The sequence below is a fragment of the Melanotaenia boesemani genome, chromosome 10, assembly GCF_017639745.1.
Source record: "Melanotaenia boesemani isolate fMelBoe1 chromosome 10, fMelBoe1.pri, whole genome shotgun sequence".
Taxonomy (NCBI): Eukaryota; Metazoa; Chordata; class Actinopteri; order Atheriniformes; family Melanotaeniidae; genus Melanotaenia; species Melanotaenia boesemani.
This window is the reverse complement of record NC_055691.1, coordinates 33,713,029-33,719,231: the sequence shown is the minus strand read 5'-3', so window position 1 is coordinate 33,719,231 and position 6,203 is coordinate 33,713,029. Positions and strand designations below refer to the sequence as shown.

Here is a 6,203-nt window from a genome sequence, read left to right as displayed (position 1 = left end):
AGCTGTCCAACATATCACAAAAAATGCTAAAAGAATCTTGTTGTAGTCTTGTAAATAGTTATTCACAGTGTTTGTCAAATCTCAGTCTGAGACTAGACTAAGACTTAAAACTCTAAACTTTTGTCTTTTGATGTGAGCTCGTAGTTTTCTAGAGTCTTTTACAAATTTTTTAAACGTCTTCTGGTGTAAGCCCTGTGGTGTTATGGCTTTATTTAATTTGTAAGTGTTAAGAAATACGCTGGCCTTTGGTTATGACGTCAGTTGTGCGACGTGTCTATATATAGGATGTAGGACCTGCACGTTAAGGGTTTTGTAAAAAGAATAAAGCACCATGCAAGAGAACAGTCAGACTCGCGTGTAATATTAGACAACACAACATGGTGTCAGAAGTGCTGTTATAATGCGTGGAGTGTTGGCGAGAGGAATCTGTGTGGCTTAGAAGGTTTCGCGGCACATAAATAAAAGAAAAAAATAGAGGGTAGAGTAAGACATGGCGGATGACGAGGTTCACCACATTCAACATTCAGCCACCAGAACCCTTTGACTTTTCAAAGCCGCTGGAATGGGCCAAATGGATACGCAGGTTTGAAAGATTTCGCCTGGGGAGTAACCTGAACGCCAGCTCGGAGGAAAACCAAGTAAATACATTGATTTACTGCATGGGTGATGAGACAGATGACGTCCTGCGCGGGCTAAACATAACTGCAGAGCGACGAGGGACATACCAAGGTGTACGTGATGGCTTCCAAGCGTTTTTCATAGTAAAGAAAAATGTAATCTACGAGCGTGCCAAATTCAATATGCGAAGACAGGAAGAAAATGAGACTGTGGAGGCATTCATCACTGCATTATACGCTTTGGCAGAACATTGTGGTAATGGAGAGCTACACGACGAGCTAATACGTGATCGGCTAGTTGTCGGTCTGATGGATAAGCATTTATCAGAACGTATGCAGCTCAACCCGGATCTAACACTCGAAAAGGCCATCAACATGGCAAGGCAGAGCGAGGAAGTGAAAAGACAACAATCTTCATTGCAGGGAGACACCAGGACACAGGTTGGCGATGTTAAATGTGTCGACAGAGTGCACAAAGACAGCAGTAAGTTTGCTAAAACCAAACCACGCCACGACAGTAGTCACCAAAATAAAATGCGGGGCACTCAGCACCCTAAAGTGAATGCACAGTGTCATAAGTGCGGCAACTCTCCATCTCATCCGAAGCAAGATTGTCCAGCTAATAAAGTAAAATGTCACTTATGTGGAAAAATAGGGAATTACAAACGAGTGTGTAAAGCTCAGAGGACTGTGCATGAAGTGAAAGAGGATGATGATCCTTTCTTCCTTGGCAGTATTATCAACGATGGGGAGCCATGGATGGTAAATATTGAAATAAATGACAGAAATGTGTCATTCAAAATAGACACAGGAGCTGATGTTACCGTCCTGCTACACAAGGTGTTCAAAGAGATCTTCAGTGGTGGCAGCCCACCTGCTCTCCAGAAAGCAACCAAGCCATTGCTGGGACCTGGGAGGAGCCCACTAGAAGTTGTGGGGGTTACTGAATTAACGCTCAAGAAGGGAGACAAAGAAACAAGGGAGGATGTATATATCCTGAGACACCTGCACACTGCACTCCTAGGGAGACCAGCTATTCGCAAGTTGGAGCTTGTGGCTCGTATAGATAGCATCAGCATGGAGACACTCAAAACAAGCTACCCAAAGCTTTGCAGCGGGCTCGGAGAAGTGAAAACACCATATGCTATTAAGTTAAGACCAGATGCTCAACCTTTCTCCCTCAAAACACCGCGAAGGATACCATTGCCACTCATGGACAAAGTTAAACAGGAACTGGCCCACATGGAAAACTTGGGAGTGATCAGCAGAATTGAGGAGCCAACTTATTGGTGTTCGGGCATGGTGGTGGTGCCCAAGAAGAAAACAGAAAGGGTGCGCATATGTGCCGATCTCACGCACCTCAACCTTTCTGTGTGTCGTGAAAAATACATCCTGCCATCAGTGGAGGAAACTCTAGGCAGACTGGCTGGAGCCAGAATTTTCAGCAAGCTGGATGCAAACATGGGGTTTTGGCAAATACCCCTAACAGATGATTCAGCTAAGTATACCACCTTCATCACACCCTTTGGCAGATACTACTTCAAGCGGTTGCCTTTTGGAATAGCCTCTGCCCCAGAACACTGACAAAAAAGGATGGCAACAGAGATTACAGGTGGCCTGGAAGGAATTGTCTGCCACATGGATGACGTACTGGTCTGGGGCAGAACACAAGCAGAGCACGACAGTCGCCTACATGCGGTGCTTAGGAGGATGCAGGAGGCAGGCATCACGTTGAACACCGACAAGTGTGAACTGCCGAAAGAAGAAGTGATCTTTTTAGGTCACATTGTGTCTGCAACTGCCATTAGCCCAGACCCAAGCAAGACGGAGGCGGTGAGAGAAATGAAAGAGCCAACAAATGTCACAGAACTGAGGAGTTTCCTGGGAACAATTAACCTGCTGGGTAAGTTCATCCCTCAGCTGGCAGAAAGAGACAAACCATTAAGAGACCTTCTTTAAAAAAAGAACCACTGGATGTGGGGGGCCGATCAGGCTCAAGCATTTCAGGACATGAAAGATGCACTGACATCACCCCCAGTTCTAGCCATGTAAGACCCGAACCGTGAATGCAAAGTCTCAGCGAATGCATCTTCGCATCGGCCTGGGAAGTGTCCTGCTCCAGAAATGGGGTGAGGAGTGGCGTCCAGTCACCTGTGTATCAAGATCTCTTACTCAGACGGAGCAGAGATACGCTCAAGTGGAGAAAGAGGCTTTAGGCCTGACCTGGGCCTGCGAGAGGTTCCGCAACTTTCTCATTGGAAAGCATTTCCAGATGGAGACTGACCATAAACCTCTCCTGAGCTTGCTGGGGTCACAGAAACTGGATACCCTTCCCCGTCTGATCCAACGGTTTAGGATGCGCCTCATGCGGTATTCTAACTCAATCTCTCATGTCCCTGGAAAGTATCTGTGGACAGCGGACATGCTGTCACGCACTCCAGTGAACAAGAAGGAATCATTGACCGACAAGGAGTTGCTGGAGGATACGAACATATATGTGGACATGCTCTTGGAAAACCTGCGGGCAAGCACTTCCTACATGGAGCACCTGAAACAGTAGTTACAGACAGACAGTGTGTGTGCTTGTGTGATGCAACTATGTAAGGAGGGATGGCCTACACACTACAACAGTGAACCAGCAATTAGACTGTATTGGGCAGAACGAGCTTCTCTCACAGTAGAGGATGGACTGCTGCTTAAAGGAGACAGACTTGTCATCCCCTCATGAATGAGAAATTACGTCCTCACCAGACTTCATGAAGGTCACCAAGTGGTGGAAAGGAGTGGTGAAATGTAGAGAGAGAGCGTGGTGTGCAGTAACGAGAGACAGAACCACACAGAGCCACTGATGCCAACGCAATACCCTGGTCGACCATGGCAAAAGTTGGGAGTAGATTTGTTTATGCTGCAAGGAAAAACTTACCTGCTAGTAGTGGATTATGCATCGAGATTTGTGGAAATTGCTCTGCTCACACCCTCTAAATCAACGGACATCATCTACCACTTCAAATCTATTTTTGCACGCCACGGCATCCCTGAACAGCTGGTGACAGACAACGGACCTCAGTTTTCTGGGGCAGCCTTTGCTGCATTTGCTCAGTCATATGGCTTTCATCACATCACCAGCAGCCCGAGATATCCCCAGAGTAATGGTGAAGCGGAACGTGCAGTAAGGACGGTGAAAGATCTCCTGAAGAAAGCTGCTGATCCCTATCTGGCGTTGCTGGCATATAGGTCCACTCCGCTGCAGAATGGATACAGCCTGGCTCAACTTCACATTGGAAGGAGGCTTCACACCACTGTGCCGAAACTTCCGGTTCTGCTGAATCCTGCTCTTCCGGACATGAATGCTGTTGCTCAAAAAGAAAGGGGGAGGAGGTTGAGAGATGCACAGCAGTATAATCGGCGTCATCGGGCACAAAATCTTAGTCAGCTTACTCCAGGACAAGAGGTGTGGATAACAGATCAAGGCGCGAGCGGATCTGTGGTCAGCCGCCATACAGCCCCACGATCCTACATAGTGGATGGACCTCATGGGACTGTAAGGAGAAATCGTCGTCATCTTGTTAAGATGAAGTCAGGACCAGAGCAGGGAAAGGACAGTGCAACAGAGCAACCTGTAGGGCAGGCATGTCAAACTGGTCCAGCAAAGGGCCGTGTGGCTGCAGGTTTTTGTTCCAGCCAGCCAAGAGCACACAGTTTGACCAATCAGCTGTCTGAAGACTGAGATCAGTTGATTGAATCAGTCAAATCTGGTGTGCTGCTGCTTGGTTGGAACAAAAACCTGCAGCCACACGGCCCTTTGCAGGACCAGTTTGACATATGTGCTGTAGGGTGTGTGCCGGAACAACACTCAGACTTACCGGTACAGGACTTTTCAGACCTGTCACACACTCCCAGATCTAGGTTTGGGAGAGCCATTGTTAGACCAACTAGGTTGGACTTATAGAAGAAAAAAAAAAAAAAAAAAAAAAAAAAAAAAATGTTCCTGTGTAGAGAGGAAATATTTCAGTTAATTTAAAAGAAGTTCGAATCCATGTTCTGATCCTGCTAAAGTTAAAACAAAAGAGGAAAAGTTGTTTACCAGTATTATCGTTTGTTCTTTTGGGTTCAATAGGAACAGACCTTTCATCCAGAATAATCCTCAAGGTCTGTTGGATCAATGGCAGTCTACCCATTGATTCTAGAAAGAGTAAATGTGGTGTTATGGCTTTATTTAAATTGTAAGTGTTAAGAAATACACTGGCCTTTGGTTATGATGTCAGTTGTGCGACGTGTCTATATATAGGATGTAGGACCTGCACGTTAAGGGTTTTGTAAAAAGAATAAAGTGTCAAGAGAACATCGGACTCGCGTGTAATATTAGACAACACAACAAGCCCAGCAAGTGTGTGTGTGTGTGTGTTAGGTAAATGAAACACATTTAAAGCTGGTATAAACAATTTAAATGTACAAATGTAACCTCGGGGTGGGTGTACAGAAATGTGTGTAGCACGTAGGGGCTCCAATTATGAGGCCACAACGGTCAGTGTGGGTCAGACACATGCCATTTTATTAAACATAACTGAAACCTTAAAACACAGCAATGAAAGACAAGGTGATAGACAGTCGAGCTCCGGCCAAGAACCCAGACACTCACTGCGGAGGGACTGGGGTTATACTACAAACAAAACATAAATCCAATTACTTCCAAACAAAAACACCATGCTATAAACTGCGTGCACCACAAACCAAATCACCGTCTAAGTGAACTCCCAGTCCCAGACGACACCAGTGAGAGAAGGACGCTCCAGCCGCAGCACTAGAAGACAGAGGGGGACAGAGTGTTAAAAAGCTAAAACCACTTAAATGAATTATGGTAAAATGAAATAAAGAGATAAACCAAACCATGTAAAAACAACTAAAACAAACGGCAGCTAGTGCTGTCCCTAAAAACAAAACACATTAAGCTTCTTGTAACAGCATGGCAGACCCACAATTAAAAATCATAAAACAGTACAATAAAACACACAACAAAAAGTCCATCTCACCAGAGGGCCAGGGAATCAATGCTCATAGTAGAGCTTGCCCCCTGGATTTAAGTAGTCACACTCTTCAGTCACACCTGCCATCAATCAGTCCCTCCTGATTGCTACCCAGCTCTGTGAATCTCTTCCGGCCGCTGCAGCCATCTAAAGGCCAACCGCTACACAAAGTTAAAGCTATATTCAAATATTAATAATGTTAATTCATAAAAATGTTAAGTTGCTGGCAGTATGGGACTCCCAGGTCACTTAGCTGTGAGGACATGAAGCCTCTCTCTAATAAAACTGTACACTTATTATTAGCTCATGATGATCATGCTAGAGGCCCAGTATGAATCCCACAACAGGCTGACTGAGGAGTATATAAATCACATGGAATCTATGTATGATTAACTTGTATTTGCACAATAAAGAATAGTGATGTCCTGCAATATTCAGAAACTGCAACATATTCATGATTAGATTCGATTAGTCAGACCTTTATTCATCCCTCACTGGGAAAAATTGGTGTTGCAGTCAGATGTACAGTACATAGTATACACAGTATACACAGAACCAAAAT

At 45.1% G+C, this 6,203-nt stretch overlaps 1 long non-coding RNA gene across 1 annotated transcript; it reads right to left on the bottom strand.

Moving 5' to 3' along the window:
- Positions 1–5,281: 5,281 nt before the first annotated feature.
- Positions 5,282–5,801, bottom strand: LOC121647049. Its single transcript, XR_006011774.1, has 2 exons — positions 5,722–5,801; positions 5,282–5,418 (listed from the first exon to the last, which is right to left on the bottom strand). It is a non-coding gene; the product is annotated as an uncharacterized LOC121647049 (long non-coding RNA).
- Between the last annotated feature and the right edge of the window lie 402 nt (positions 5,802–6,203).